At 40.1% G+C, this 14852-nt stretch overlaps 1 protein-coding gene across 5 annotated transcripts in view; it reads left to right on the top strand.

Moving 5' to 3' along the window:
• The window catches only part of ATP11C (ATPase phospholipid transporting 11C), a 207566-nt gene that overhangs the window by 32191 nt on the left and 160523 nt on the right, over window positions 1-14852 (top strand). The gene's annotated exons all lie outside the window — the stretch shown is intronic.

Raw genomic sequence — 14852 nt, 5'->3', positions numbered from 1 at the left:
CCAGGATTCTATAGTAACTGTTGGAGGGTTTTAATTTTTTTCAAAAATGTTTGTTGTAAAAGGACAAAACTTTTTTTTTCTCCCTAAAGCTTAGATTGTAGTTTCTGATTTTGTATCTAAAACTTTGTGAAGCATTAGCAATTTTTTTTTTTTTTTTTTTTTTGAGACAGTCTCACTGTTGCCAGGCTGGAGTGCAGTGGCAAGATCATGGCTCACTGTAACCTCCACCTCCCAGGTTCAAGTGATTCTCCTGCCTCAGCCTCCCAAGTAGCTGGGACTACAGGCGCATGCCACCACACCCAGCTAATTTTTGTATTTTTAGTAGAGACGGGGTTTCACCATGTTGGCCAGGATGGTCTCGATCTCTTGACCTCGTGATCCACCTGCCTTGGCCTCCCAAAGTGCTGGGATTACAGGCATGAGCCACCGCGCCCGGCCAGCATTAGCAATTTTTGAATGTGCATATTCTTGGCTGTTCAGGCTCCAGGGTTGTGCTACACAATCAAGTTGTTATTGCTGATGGATTGACCACATTGTTAAAATAGGTCGCACATCCCCAATTTTGCCACTGGCTCTTAATTTGCTTCATGTTTGACTCGAAGACACTATTTTGACAAAACCACTTCCATCTGATGACTATTAGATGCGCCATAGGAAATTAATTGCAGGTTTCTTTCTTGTACAACAGGTGTCCAGGGCTCATTGATTCTTCTGATATGTGGTTAGAAGCAGAGTTTGAATGGGGATTCTTTCTTGAGATAACCAAGAAATATTTTTAAATGTTTAAAAAAATTTTTATTTTAGAATCATTTTAAATTTACGGAGAAGTTATAAAGATCGTGTAGTTTCCATATATCCTGCACCCATTTTCCCTGTTGTTAACATCTTGCACTAGTAATGTGTAATGAATCAACATTGATACATTATTTTAAACTAAAGTTTATACTTTATTTAGATTTTCTCGGTTTTTCTTTAATGTCATTTTCCTGTTCCGGGATCCCTTCCAAAACGCCACATTAAAAAATTTTTTTTTTTTTTTTTGAGACGGAGTCTTGCTCTGTCACCCAGGCTGGAGTGCAGTGATGCGAACTCAGCTCACTGCAACCTCTGCCCCTCAGGTTCAAGCAATTCTCCTGCCTCAGCCTCCCGAGTAGCTGGGGGTTCCCCCCACCATGCCTGGCTAATTGTTTTGTATTTTTAGTAGAGACAGGGTTTCACCATGTTGGCTAGGCTGGTTTTGAACTCCTGATCTCAAGTGATCCCCCTGCCTCGGCCTCCCAAAGTGCTGGGATTATAAGCTTGAGCCTCTGCGTTCGGCTCCACATTATATTTAGTCATCATGTCTCCTCAGGCTCTTCTTGGCTGTGACAGTTTCTCAGACTTTCCTTCATTTTGGTGATGTTGACAATTTTGAGGGATACTGGTCAGGTATTTTGTAGAATGTCCCTCAGTTGGGATTTGTCTGATGTTTTCCTCATGATTAGTCTGGTGTTACTGAGTTTTGGAAGATGAGAGATGAAGTGCCATTTCATGTCATATCAAAGGTAAATGTTATCAGCATGACTTACCACTGTTGGTGTTGCTATAACTCAGCTATCTAAAGTAGTGATTGCCAGGTTCCTCCATTGTTAAATTACTATTTTTTCTCTTTCCATACTGTACTCTATGGAAACAAGTCACTAAGAGTAGCAGAAGAGTAGTTATTTAAGTAGGAGATTATAAACAATATCATTTCTTGCTGAGTGAGACCTTCTCCGTTGTTTTTCAGTATTTTAAGTTTTACTTTATTAGGAGACAGGTGTATGCAGTTGACATGTTTCAAATGTTGATTTAAATTGTGAAGGGATTTGACATTAAAATGAATATTTTAGTGAATATTCTGGAGCACTTAGTTGGAACCTAACGTATTTGTGTAAATGCTCCTGTGTCCGCCTGTTGCCCACATCTACTCATTCCCACGTGTACTCATCCCCCAGCCTCCACGCCTTCTCTGTTTGCCTGTAGCTCCTGGAATCTGATTGCCTCATAGCTAAAACCTTTATGAAAGTATTTGGGTAGAGTAGCCCAGGATTTCTTTGCTTGGTAAGAACTCACTTGCTAAAATGATTTTTATTAAAATATGTTTGTGCTTCACTACTGTGCTGCTTTTGCCAGAATAGATGCAGCCCTAAAGATTTGCTTGTCTTCCTAATTCCTTTCTTAATACCTCATAGTAGTGACTGAGCTATTGAACCTAAGGGATAATAACAGCCCTACACGTTTTGCAGGTTCTGATATCTTAAGAACTAACCGAGAGCTTTGAAAAAGAACATTGCCTTATTGACATAAATTCAAGCCTGCTTCAAACCAAATAATATACAGCATGTGTTATAAAGAAGGTTCATTCCTAGAAATCATCAGATTCAAAAGGAGCAAAGGATGAGGAAGAAGGAGTTACAGCAAGTGATAGTACTTGCTCAAAGACTGTTAACCAGGGTCAGTGCCATGGGAACATTGTCTCCAGCAGCCCCACTCACTCTCTACCCATCCCAGTCCTAATTCATGTCCCTGACTGCTGCTGCCTTTTTTTTTTTTTTTTTTTGAGACAGGGTTTTGCTCTGTTGCCCAGGCTGGAGTGCAGTGGCATGATCATAGCTCACTGCAGCCTCGACTTCCCCGTTCAAGAGATCCTCCCACCTCAGCCTCCTGAGTAGCTGGGACTACAGTCACGTGCCACCACGCCTGGCTACATGTTCTTGGCTTCTAACATGCACTTAAAGCACTTCTCAGAAAGACTGTCCCAGTAGGAAAGGTGCACAGAAAGTAAACAATTCACTTTTTCTTTCTTTTTTTTTTTTTTGAGACAGAGTCTTACTCTGTTGCCCAGGCTGGAATGCAGTGGCACCATCTTGGCTCAATGCAACCTCCTCCTCCCAGGTTCAAGTGATTCTCATGCCTCAGCTTCCTGAGTAGCTGGGATTATAGGCGTGTGCCACCATACCCAGCTAATTTTGTATTTTTAGTAGAGACAGGGTTTTGGCCATGTTTGAACTCCTGGCCTCAAGCTGTCCGCCCGCCTTGGCTTCCCAAAGTGCTGGGATTACAGGTGCGAGCCTCTGTGCTTGGCCCAATTCACTTTTCACTGAAGTTGACCTTTAGTATATTGTTAGTAGTTTTGGATTCTAGTTTGAGTTCTTTTTCTACTAGAAAAAGTAGTGAACAATATTTTATTTTTTATTGATACACAATAGACGTACATATTTTGGGATACCTGTATATGCCCCATACCCAGTTTCCCTTATTATTTTGAGACAGGGTCTCACTCTCTCTCAGGCTGGAGTGCAGTGGCCCAATCTCGGCTTACTGCTACCTCGGCCTCCCATTTCAAGCAGTTCTCCCACCTCAGCCTCCCGAGTAGCTGGGACCACAGGCATGCACCACCATGTCCAGCTAATTTTTGTACTTTAGGACAGACATGATGTCACCATTTTGCCCAGGCTGGTCTCGAACTCCTGAGCTCAAGCCATCTGCCCACCTCGGCCTCCCAAAGTGCTGGGATTTCAGGTGTGAACCACCACACCTGGTTCAGTTTCCCTTATTATTAACATCTTACATTAGAATGGTACATTTGCCATAATTAATAAGCCAATATTAATATATTATTATTATTGGGAGGCTGACTGGGCCTTGAGGTCAGGAGTTCGAGAACAGCCTGGCCAACATGGTGAAACCCCATCTCTACTAAAATTACAAAAAAATTAGCCAGATGTGGTGGCATGCTTGTAGTTCTAGCTGGGACTACCCAGGAGGCTGAGACTTGAGAATCGCTGAACCCAGGAGGCTGGGGTCGCAGTGAGCCGAGATTGCGCCACTGCACTCCAGCCTGGGCAGAGAGAGAGAGAGAGAGAGAGAGAGAGAGACTGTCTCAAGAAACGGAAAAAAATGTGTGTGTGTGTGTGTGTGTGTGTGTGTGTGTGTGTGTGTGTGTATATGTATATAATTAACTGAAGTTCATACTTTATTCAGATTTCCTTAGTTTTTCTCAAATGTCCTTTTGCTTTTTCAGGATCCCATCTAGGACACCACATCATATTTAGTCATCATATTTATTTGGACTCTTCTTGGCTGTGACAGTTTCTCAGACTTTCCTTGTTTTTGGTGACTGACAGTTTCGAGGAATACTGGTCAGGTGTTTTGTAGAATGTCCTTCAATTGGGATTTGTCTGATGTTTTTCTCATGATTAGATGTGAGTTGTGGATTTTGGGGAGGAAGACCAGGGAGGTGAAGGGCCATTCTCATCATATATCCACGGGACATAGTGTCAACAGGCTTATCACTGATGATGTTAACTTGGTCACCTGTCTGAAGTAGTGTTTCTTAGGTTTATACACTGTACAGTTATCTTTTTAAAAATGATTTGTATTGATTTTTCTGTCTCTCATTCTAGAGAGGAGGATGGTTCATTTTATTCATTCAGCAGAATGAAATATACAGTAGATTATTGTTAACTATAGTCACTCTACTGATCTATCAAACACTAGGTCTTATTTCTTCTAAGTGTATGTTTGTACCCATTAATCAACCTGTAATCCCAGCACTTTGGGAAGCCGAGGCGGGCGGACAGCTTGAGGCCAGGAGTTCAAACATGGCAAAACCCTGTCTCTACTAAATGTTTCCAGCAAAAAAAGAGATATAAATGTTTAAGGTGACCTTTAGTATATTATTAGTAGTTTTGGATTCTAGTTTGACTTATCACTAGAAAAATACATCTTGCTGTGTTTAGATGTGTCTACTATAAAAGCCAAATAGACAAAAATTAGCTGGGTATGGTGGTGCATGCCTATAATAAGGTGATGGATATCCCAGTTACTCTGATTTGATCATTACACGTGAATGTATGAAAATATCTCACTGTGTTTAGGCGCATCTACTATAAAAGGCAAATAGACAAAAATAAGCTATTCTAGGCCAGGCGCAATGGCTCACACCTGTAATCCCAGCACTTTGGGAGGCTGAGGGGATCACTTGAGGTCAGGAGTTTAAGACCAGCCTGACCAACATGGCAAAACCCTGTCTCTACAAAAAATACAAAATTAGCTGGCTGTGGTGGTGCGCACCTGTAATCCCAGCTACTCGGGAGGCTAAGACAGTAGAATCGCTTGAACCCAAAAGGTGGAGGCTGCAGTGACTGAGATCATGCCACTGCACTCCAGCCTGAGTGACAGAGCAAGACTCTGTCTCAAAAAAAATAAAAAAAACCTATTCTAAAAATAGGAATTTTTTGCTGAACAAATTTATTAATCTAAGTTCTGCCTAATGAGGTCTAGGGGAACTCCCTGAATTTGAGCGAAATGCCAAAAAAGTAAGCTAAAGGATATTTAGGTTTACATTATTTTCCTCACTGTCACTTTCCAGTATCTCTTATATCCGTTTACCACGTGGAAGAATCTACTACTCACTTTAAAAATTTTTTGAGATGGAGTTTTGCCCTTTTTGTGCAGGCTGGAGTACAATGGCATGATCTTGGCTCACTGCAACCTCTGCCTCCTGGGTTCAAGTGATTATCCTGCCTCAGTCTCCTGAGTAGCTGGGATTACAGGTGTGCGCTGCCACACCCGGCTAATTTTGTATTTTTAGTAGAGATGGGGTTTTGCTATGTTGGCCAGGCTGGTCTCGAACTCCTGACCTCAGGTGATCCAGCCACCTTGGCCTCCCAAAGTGCTGGGATTACCGGCGTGAGCTACCATGCCCGGCCAGTTTTAGGTAAATTTTAAAGTTTTTTTCCTTAAAGGCCCAGTTTTACTAATTAGAGAAATAAAACATATTTAAGCAACAGCTTATACTTTATAGGTAACAAAAAGTTGGTCAAGTTCTAGTTTCTGGTGTGCAGTGTTTATTTGTTTAGCTCTTCTAAATATACTGGGATTTTCAACAAAATTTTTTGTTTGATTACACATGAATAACATTAAATAATTAAAATTACATTCTTCGATGTCATACCAACTCAATTATTTATGATTTACCAGTTATTAGACTTTCTCACCTCTTCAGTAATTTTAGTTTTGTATTATTTTTTATTGATACATAATAGATGTACATATTTTGGGATACCTGTAATATTTTGATACATTCATAAAATGTGTAATGATCAAATCAGTAATTGGGATATCCATCACCTTAAACATTTATCTCTTTTTTTTTTGCTGGAAACATTTGGCATCTTCTTTTCTAGGTATTTTGAAATTTACAGTAGATTATTGTTAACTATAGTCACTCTACTGATCTATCAAACACTATGTCTTATTCTTCTAAGTGTATATTTGTACCCATTAATCAACCTCTCTTCATTCTCCCTTCCCCCCAACTCTTCCTCTGATAACTACCAGGCTACTCTCTATCTTCATGAGATCCATTTTTGTAGCTCTCACATATGAATGAGAACATGTGGTATTTGTCTTCTTCACTTATTTCATATTCATAAGTAGTGAAAAGTATGTCCTTAAATGAGACCCTTTCTATCTTCCCAGCTTTAATATAATTACAAAAGATTGTGTGATACTAGGGATAAAGCAACCTCCTTATTTTCATTCCTTCAAATGCTAGTCAAGGTAACAGATGAAGATCAGAAAGTACTAGGAAAAGAAGTCACCATCACATCTTGTGTTGAAATTTGTTAGGGAGTTTCAGTATCAAGGAATGAGTATGTCATGCAGCAGATGAGCCTCTAGGATGAATTTGATTAATTCTTCCCAGCAGCAAAATCTCATAATCAAATGATGTTGCTTGAGGCCTTCTTTTGCTTTGGAGTTAGAGAATCTAAATTGTGTAAGCTTTAGTGGATTTCCATTCTGTCGTGTCAAGGATCGATGGTCTGTGTGAATGGAAAGAGCAGATTTTCTGTTGGGCTATATATATGAGCTCATTGGGAAGAGTTAAGAATTATGAGTAAATACATTTTACTGGATTTAACTTCCTAATGACAGGCATCTCTACCAGATTTGATGATACTGCAAACATGGAAAGAACATAGGCATCTGGGTTTCCTTGCTGGCTCTGCCACTGGTTTGTTGTGCAATTTTTTTTGTAGTTTGTTATGTAACTTTCTCAATGGTCCTCAGATTTTCATCTGTACAGTGAGAGTAAAAAGGCCAGAGCATTGTTTAAACCCCTTAAGACCGTCTAAATCTGTGGTTCAGAATGGGAAATAAGAGTAGCAATATTGACTGTCTTCCCAGTTACCTGTTATGCTCATGATAAGGTGCATTAGATAAAAATGTAAGAGGAATCTGATTTTCCCACAAAACGTTTCATGTATAGTTGGGGACGTGATCTTAACCTGGTATCAAATTCTTTTTTCTAGATATGACTACAAATATGAGAATGAATAAATTATATGAAATGTGAACATGAATAGATTTCTAGGTAATACCTATGGGCCATAGAGCTTTTAAATATATGCATTTTTGGCTAGGCCCGGTGGCTTATGCCTGTAATCCCAGCACTTTGGGAGGCTGAGGCAGGCGGATCACTTGAGGTCAGGAGTTCGAGACCAGCCTGCCCAACATGGTGAAACCCTGTCTCTAGTAAAAAACAAACAAACAAAAAAACCCCCAAAATTAGCCAGGCTTAGTGGCATGCTTCTGTAGTCCCAGCTACTTGAGAGGCTGAGACACGAGAATCGCTTGAGCCTGGGAGGCGGAGGTTGCAGTGAGCCGAGATTGCCCCACTTGCACTCCAGCCTGGGCGACAAACATTCCTAAAAGTAGTTGTGAGTGGAGTAAATGTACAGAGACAAGATCTCTGTATACTGGATTCCATATTCCTCTTCTCCTTTCTTTCTGTGTGACAGACTCTCATTCTCTTTCACTGGTATTTTTGAGCACCTCTTTTGAACTTAGAGGTGTGCCTCATACTCTCTGATGTTGGGGGGACTGTGTGGGCCTGTTGGCTTCTATGTCTACATGGCTTTCCAATGGACAGAGCTGGGGCAGGTCAGCCCTGAATGAGGCTTTGAGTTTCAGCCTGTCTTGAGTTAGAGAGAATTTTGGGAACCTCAGACTGCTAGCTCAGCAGTTCAGCATGTTTGCTAGTATCATTCTGACTTTGTGTGGTCATGTTTTTGTAAGCCTGCTGTTGTCTGGCTCGTTGTGATTAAGACTAGCCCTTGTATTTCTGGGCCAGAAACTGGTCCTTATTCTGTTTATCCCCTGTGAAGTCCTTTTATGGGTACAATGGTTGGCAGCCCAATTCCTCCAAATGTAGGAACATGTTTTCTTTTAGCTAAGCTTCTGGGGAACTTAAGCTCTGCCTAGACCCATACCTGCGGTTGGGTCTTTGCTGCCCAATCCTGATGTTATTGATGCTCACCCGCTAATTGCCTTTTTACCAGATTTCCCTGATGTTATATTCTGTCAGCTTTTACCTTGCTGAGTATCCTGATGCTCACTGCTCACCTGCCTGGACCTTTGGTTGTTGCTGCACTGTCTGTTCTAGTAATGTGCTCTTGTCACTTGGATTTCCTCCTAGGCCTTGCTTCTGGGTCCACCTCCAAGCACCTGACATTCTGTCCTCTTTGATCTGCCATGCTGTCTGCCTTCAGTAGCTTAATTATGACAATCAGTAGTTTTCTTTCTCTGGAACCTTTATTTTAAAAATCTATTACTAGGCCGGATGCAGTAGCTCACGCCTGTAATCCCAGCACTTTGGGAGGCCGACACGGGCAGATCACATGAGGTCAGGAATTGGAGACCAGCCTGGCCAACAGGGTGAAATCCCATCTCTACTAAAAATAGAAAAATTAGCCAAGCGTGGTGGTGTGCGCCTGTAATCTCAGAGACTTGAGGGGCTGAGGCATGAGAATTGCTTGAAGCTGGGAGGTGGAGGTTGCAGTGTGCTGAGACCACACCACTGCACTCCAGCCTGGGCAACAGAGTGAGACCCTGTCTTAAAAAAATTAATTAGGGACAAGGGAGAACTAGAATCATGAAATCTTCGTATTGAAAAAGACTCTCAGAAGCTTATACTTCAACTTTCCATCAGATGGATAGCTTGGTGTAACTCCCAAGATAACCCATCAATCGCATTTTGCAGTACCTCTCTATTGGTTTCTTGTGCCAAAACCATCAATGCATTCATTTATTTATTCACTCATTCCTTAATGTCTGCACAGTTACTAAACATCTACCTTTAGCTAGGCAATGGGGATATGAGTATGTGTGCATGCATGTGTGTGTGAATGAGAGAGAGCATTCCAGTTTCTAGGAAGCTGCTAGTCCAGTTGGGGTAGAGAATAAGCAATCATGATGGCTAGCTAGAGATATACATTGGGCAGGAGAATGGGTCATTTGCTCTGCATGACTGAAGGGTGGTTCATGGAGGGCTTTCTGCCATTCCAGTTAACACCAACTTTCTCTTTTTAATTTAACTTTTAAGTTTGGGGTACATGTGTAGATTTGTTATATAGTTAAACTTATGGGGGCTTGCTGTACAGATTATTTCGTCACTGAGGTATTAAACTAGTACCCATTAGTTAACACCAACTTTCTAGTCCACCACCAGCTTTTCAGCTAAAATACAGGAAACTCCTCATCTTCCTTCTTTTTTTTTTTTTGCCATTCTCTGACTTGCTTTTGGAATCATCTTTCTTTATGCAAATCTTGATTTGTTCCTCCCCTGTTCATAGGCCGCCCATTGTTTACCCCACACCCCACAAGGATATCTAACTCCTTGGCATAACTCACGAAGCCTTCAACCTTTCTGATTCATGCCTACCTCTCCAGTTTTATTACATGCTATTTTCCATCAGGTTCTCAGTACCCTAGAACTTCATGAAGTTTCCTGGCTACACTGTGCTTACTTGTACTTCTGTTGCATGTGCTGTTCCCACTGCCTGGAGTGGTTGCCATTTTTGATTTCCTGGTGAACTCTGGGGCATTGAGAACTTGATAGAAAATGGTATATGGGGAAAAATCACAAGTCTGATTTTCCTTTTCTGTTAAGGTGTACTCCAGCCTGTTGGATGCTATTGCACTTTATACACCCCCCACTCCTGCCCACCAGAAGATTGTAAACTACTTCAGTCCAGATTATCTTTATGTCTTCAGTTTAACACAGAGCCTGGCCCAGAGTGGGCAGTCCATAAATAATTGTTGGATGAATAGATGAAGGAGTGAGTGAATAAATACAAGTTTCTGTAGTCTGTTTTTCAGTTTAGTTCTTCCTTGGGGCTCTGATAATGGTACTTAAATGAATCCTATCACTGTTTTGTTTCATTTAGAGATGGGGTCTGACACTGTCACCCAGGCTGAAGTACAGTGGCATTTTCATAGCTCACTGAAGCTTTGAACTTTTAGGCTCAAGCAATCCTTCCACTTCAGCCTCCCAAGTAGCTGGAACCACAGGCATGTTCCACCATGCCTGGCTTTTTAAAAAAATTTTTTGTAGAGATGAGGTCTTGTTTTGTTACCTAGGCTGGTCTCAAACTCCTGGCTTCAAGGAATCCTCCTGCCTCAGCCTCCCAAAGTGTTGGGATTACAGGTATGAGCCACCACACAAAACCACACTGTTTTGACCATAGCTCCTTGCAAAGCCAGAACCATGCACACTGGCTTACCCACTACTGGATAAACTACCTGCCTGCCAAAACAGAGAGAAAAGCCCTTTAGGGGTTTTAGAAAACTCTTGATTTTCTCCCACCCTGTTGTCTCTGCTCCCAAGATAAGCTTCTACTATGTCTTTTCAGAACTCGATCAAGAGGTAGAAATTGCATAGAATAAAAATATTTCATCCCTTCTCTTCTAAATCAGAGTGGTTGTGAAGTGAGGAGAATTAGTACTTGAATAAAGTTCCCGTCTCCTTAGACAGTTCTTTGAATGAGTCATCTACAAACTAAAGCAATTTGTAAGGACAATTATGGCCATTTATTCTGTTGTCAGCCTGTTTTGAATAAATACCAAATGGAGTATTTTGGTTCTTAATTATGCCTTTCTTACCTTCTTACCAGAGCTCCTTTTTACACAATTATATCAATTAACAGTGAAAGACACATACACAACTTTCATGAACTTTATCTGCCCTGCATATCTTCCTGTGCTTTAATCATGATCTTAAATTTATAGTCAGAAATCAGCCTTTTCAGTTCAAATTAGTTGTAGATCTCTGCCTAAAATAGTTGGCTCTTTCGAGGTTGTTACTTTTTTAACACAACTTTTTTCTTGAGAATTATTGAGGTATAATTTACATACAGTAAAATTTGCCCTTTTTAGGTATGTAAAAATCGATGAATTTTGACAAAATTATATAAATTGTAATCACCACTGAAATCAAAATAATCAAATTTTCTGTCACCTAAAAAGTTCCCTCATGCTCCTTTGTAGTCAGTCCCCTCCCTAAACTGCCAACCCCTGGCGACCACTAATCTGATTTCTGTCCCTTACAGTTGTCATTTCTAGAATTCCATATAAATGGGATCAAAATATATAGCCTTTGAGTCTGGCTTGTTTTACTTGGCATAATGCTTTTGAGAGTCATCTATGTCCTTGCATTTATCCAGTTTGCTGCCTTTCATTGCTGAGTAGAATTCCACTGAAGAGATAACACTATAATTTGTGTATTCATTCACCAGTAGCTGATGGACATTTGGACTATTTTCACTTTATGGTGGTTATGAATAAAGGTGCTGTAAATATTTGTGTTCAGGCTGGGCATGGTGGCTCACATCTGTAATCCTAGCACTTTGGGAGGCCAAGGTGAGCGAGTTACTTGAGGTCAGGAATTCGAGACCAGCCTGGCCAAAATGGTGAAACCCCGTCTCTACTAAAAATATAAAAATTAGCTGTGTGTGGCGGTGCGTGCCTGGAGTCCCAGCTACTCGGAGGCGGAGGCATGAGAATCGCTTGAACCCGAGAGGCGGAGGTTGCAGTGTGCTGAGATTGTGCCACTGCACTCCAGCCTGGGCAACAGAGTAAGACCCTGTCTCCAAAAAAAAAAAAAAAAAAAAAAAAAAAAAAAATTGTGTTCAGGTTTCTGTGTAGATGTATATCTTGTTTTTGGTAAATATATAGAAGTGAGATGGCTGGGTAGTATGAAAACTATGTATTTAACTTTATATCTTAAGCTGCCCAACTATTTTTCAAAGTGACTATACCATTTTTGTTTCCTAACAGCAACATATAAGGTTGCATTTGCTCCATATCCTCACCAATGTTGTTATTGTCTGTCTTTTAAATGAAATAAACTCATTGTAATTTTATTCTGCATTTTCTAAGACTAAGATTTTGAAAATGTCTTAAATTTTTTGATTGGCAGGTTTTTAAAAAAAAAAAAAAAAAATTATACAGCTTTGAGTGTTCTTTATATATTCTGGCTAGTGGTCCTTTATCAGATATGTGTTTTGCAAATGTTTTTCCCAGTCTATGGCTTGTCTTTTTACTTTTTAAAGTGTGTTTCAAAGAGCAGTAGTTTTGTGGTTTTTTGTTTTTTGTTTTTTGATTTTTTTTTTTTTTTTTTTTTGAGACGGAGTCTTGCTCTATCGCCTAGGCTGGAGTGCAGTGGTGTGATCTTGCTTGCCTCCTGCGTTCACGCAATTCTCCTACCTCAGCCTTCGGAGTAGCTGGGACTACAGGTGCACGCTACCACGCCTGGCTAATTTTTTGTATTTTAGTAGAGATAGGGTTTTTACCTTGTTGCCCCGGCTGGTCGCGAACTCCTGAGCTCAGGCAAATCCACCCACCTTGGCCTCCCAAAGTGCTGGGATTACAGGCGTGAGCCACCACCACCAGCCCAAGAACAGTAGTTTTAAGTTTTGATTGAAGTTCCATTTTTCAGTCTTGTCTTTTTTTTTTTTTTTTCAGACAGGGTCTTGCTCTGTCACCCAGGCTGGAGAGCACTGGTTCAATCATGGCTCACTGCTGGCCTCCTGAACTCAAGCAATCCTCCTACCTCAGCCTCCTGAGTAGCTGGTACTATAGGGGTGCACCACCATGCACAGCTAATTTTTTGTGTGTGTTTTTTTTTTTTTTTTTTTTTTTTTTGGAAACAGGGTTTTACTATGTTGCCCTGGCTGGTCTCAAATTCCTGAAGAGATGCTCCCACCTTGGCCTCCCAGAGGGTTGAGATTACAAGCGTGAGCCACTGTGCCTGGCCTCAATATTTTCTTTTATGGTTAATGGTTTTTCTGTCCTATCTAAGAAACAATTGCCCAACTCAGGATCATGAAAATTTGCTTCTATTTTTTCTAGAAATTTTATAGCTTTAGGGTTTACATTTCAGTCTATAATGCATTTCCAGTTGACTTTTATGTATAGTGCAAGATACAGGTTGAGATTCATTTTTTGAATATAGATATATCTAATTGTTCCAGCATCATTTGTTGATAAGACGAAAAAAACCATACTTTGTCTATTGAATTAGCTTGGCATCCTTGTCAAAAATTAATTGACCATATATGTGTGGATCAGTTTCTGGAATTTTTATTTTGTTTCATTGATCTATGTTACCCTTTTGCCTACACTGTCTAGAATATTATAGCTTTATTGTAAGTCTTGAAATCAATTGGTATGAGTACTCCAAGTTTTTTTGTTTTACAAAATTGTTTAGGTTATCCTAAATTGTTTTTTCCATATAATTTTAGAGTTACCTTATAAATGTTTGAAAAAGAAACTTGGGATTTTATTTGCTGTGAATTAAAATCTATAGATAATTTGGAGGAGAATTGCAATACTGATGATATTGAGTCTTCTGATCCATGAACACAGTGTATCTCTGAAAGGAAGTCTTTGATTTCTCTCATCAGTGTTTTTGATACTTTTCAACGTACGTATCTTATAATACTTTGTTAGATTGATCCCTCAGTATCACATGTTTCTTGGTGCTGTTGTAACTGGTGCTTTTTTTTTTTTGAGATGGAGTCTTGCTCTGTTGCCAGGCTGGAAAATCTCAGCTCACTGCAACCTCCACCTCCCAGGTTCAAGCAGTCAAGCAATTATCCTGCCTCAGCCTCCCGAGTAGCTGGGACTACAGGCGTGCTCCACCACGCCCAGCTAATTTTTGTATTTTTAGTACAGACGGGGTTTCACCATGTTGGCGAGGATGGCCTCAATCTCTTGACCTCGTGATCCGCCCACCTTGGCCTCCCAAAGTGCTAGGATTACAGGCATAAGCCACCGCGCCTGGCCACAACTGGTGCTTTTGAAAATTTCATTTTCCTGTTCTTCACTGTTGTGTATAAAAATACAGTTGATTTTTTTTTTGTAGCAAGGCAAGGAAAAATAACTTATATATTGATCTTACATTCTTAAAGTTTGCCAGTCACTAATTATATCTACTAGTTTCTTACAGATTCTTTTATATTTTCTGGATAGATAATTACATTTTCTGTGAATAAAGGCAGTATTATTTTTCCTCTTCCATCTATAAGTATCTGTATTTTTTTTCTGTACCTTATTGCATTAGCTAGGAGTTCTATCTAACATGATGTTGAGTAGGAGTGTTAAGAGTGGATTCCTTGCCTTCTTCCTGATCTTAGGGGGAAATCATTTTGTGTTTTATTATTAAGTATGAGTTAGCTGTAAGTTTTTCATAGATGTGCTTTATCTTTTTTTTTCATAGATGCTCTTTATCTTTTTTTTTTTTTCTTCATAGATGCTCTTTATCAGGCTGAGGAAGTTTCTTTTAATTTCTAGTTAGCTGAGTTGTTGTTGTTGTTTTTTAAATAATGAAGGGCTGCTGAATGAATGTTGCACTTTTTCTGCACCTATAGAACTACTCATACAGATTTTTCCTTGTTAGGCTGCTGATACTGTGAATGGCATTGTGTTTGACGTATGAATGCTGAACTATTCTTGCATTGCTAGTCTAAATTCCACATGGCAAT

The sequence above is a fragment of the Hylobates moloch genome, unplaced genomic scaffold, assembly GCF_009828535.3.
Source record: "Hylobates moloch isolate HMO894 unplaced genomic scaffold, HMol_V3 SCAFFOLD_7, whole genome shotgun sequence".
In the NCBI taxonomy this organism is placed as follows: domain Eukaryota; kingdom Metazoa; phylum Chordata; class Mammalia; order Primates; family Hylobatidae; genus Hylobates; species Hylobates moloch.
Note: the sequence above shows the minus strand (reverse complement) of the source record. Positions and strands in the feature narration are given on the sequence as shown.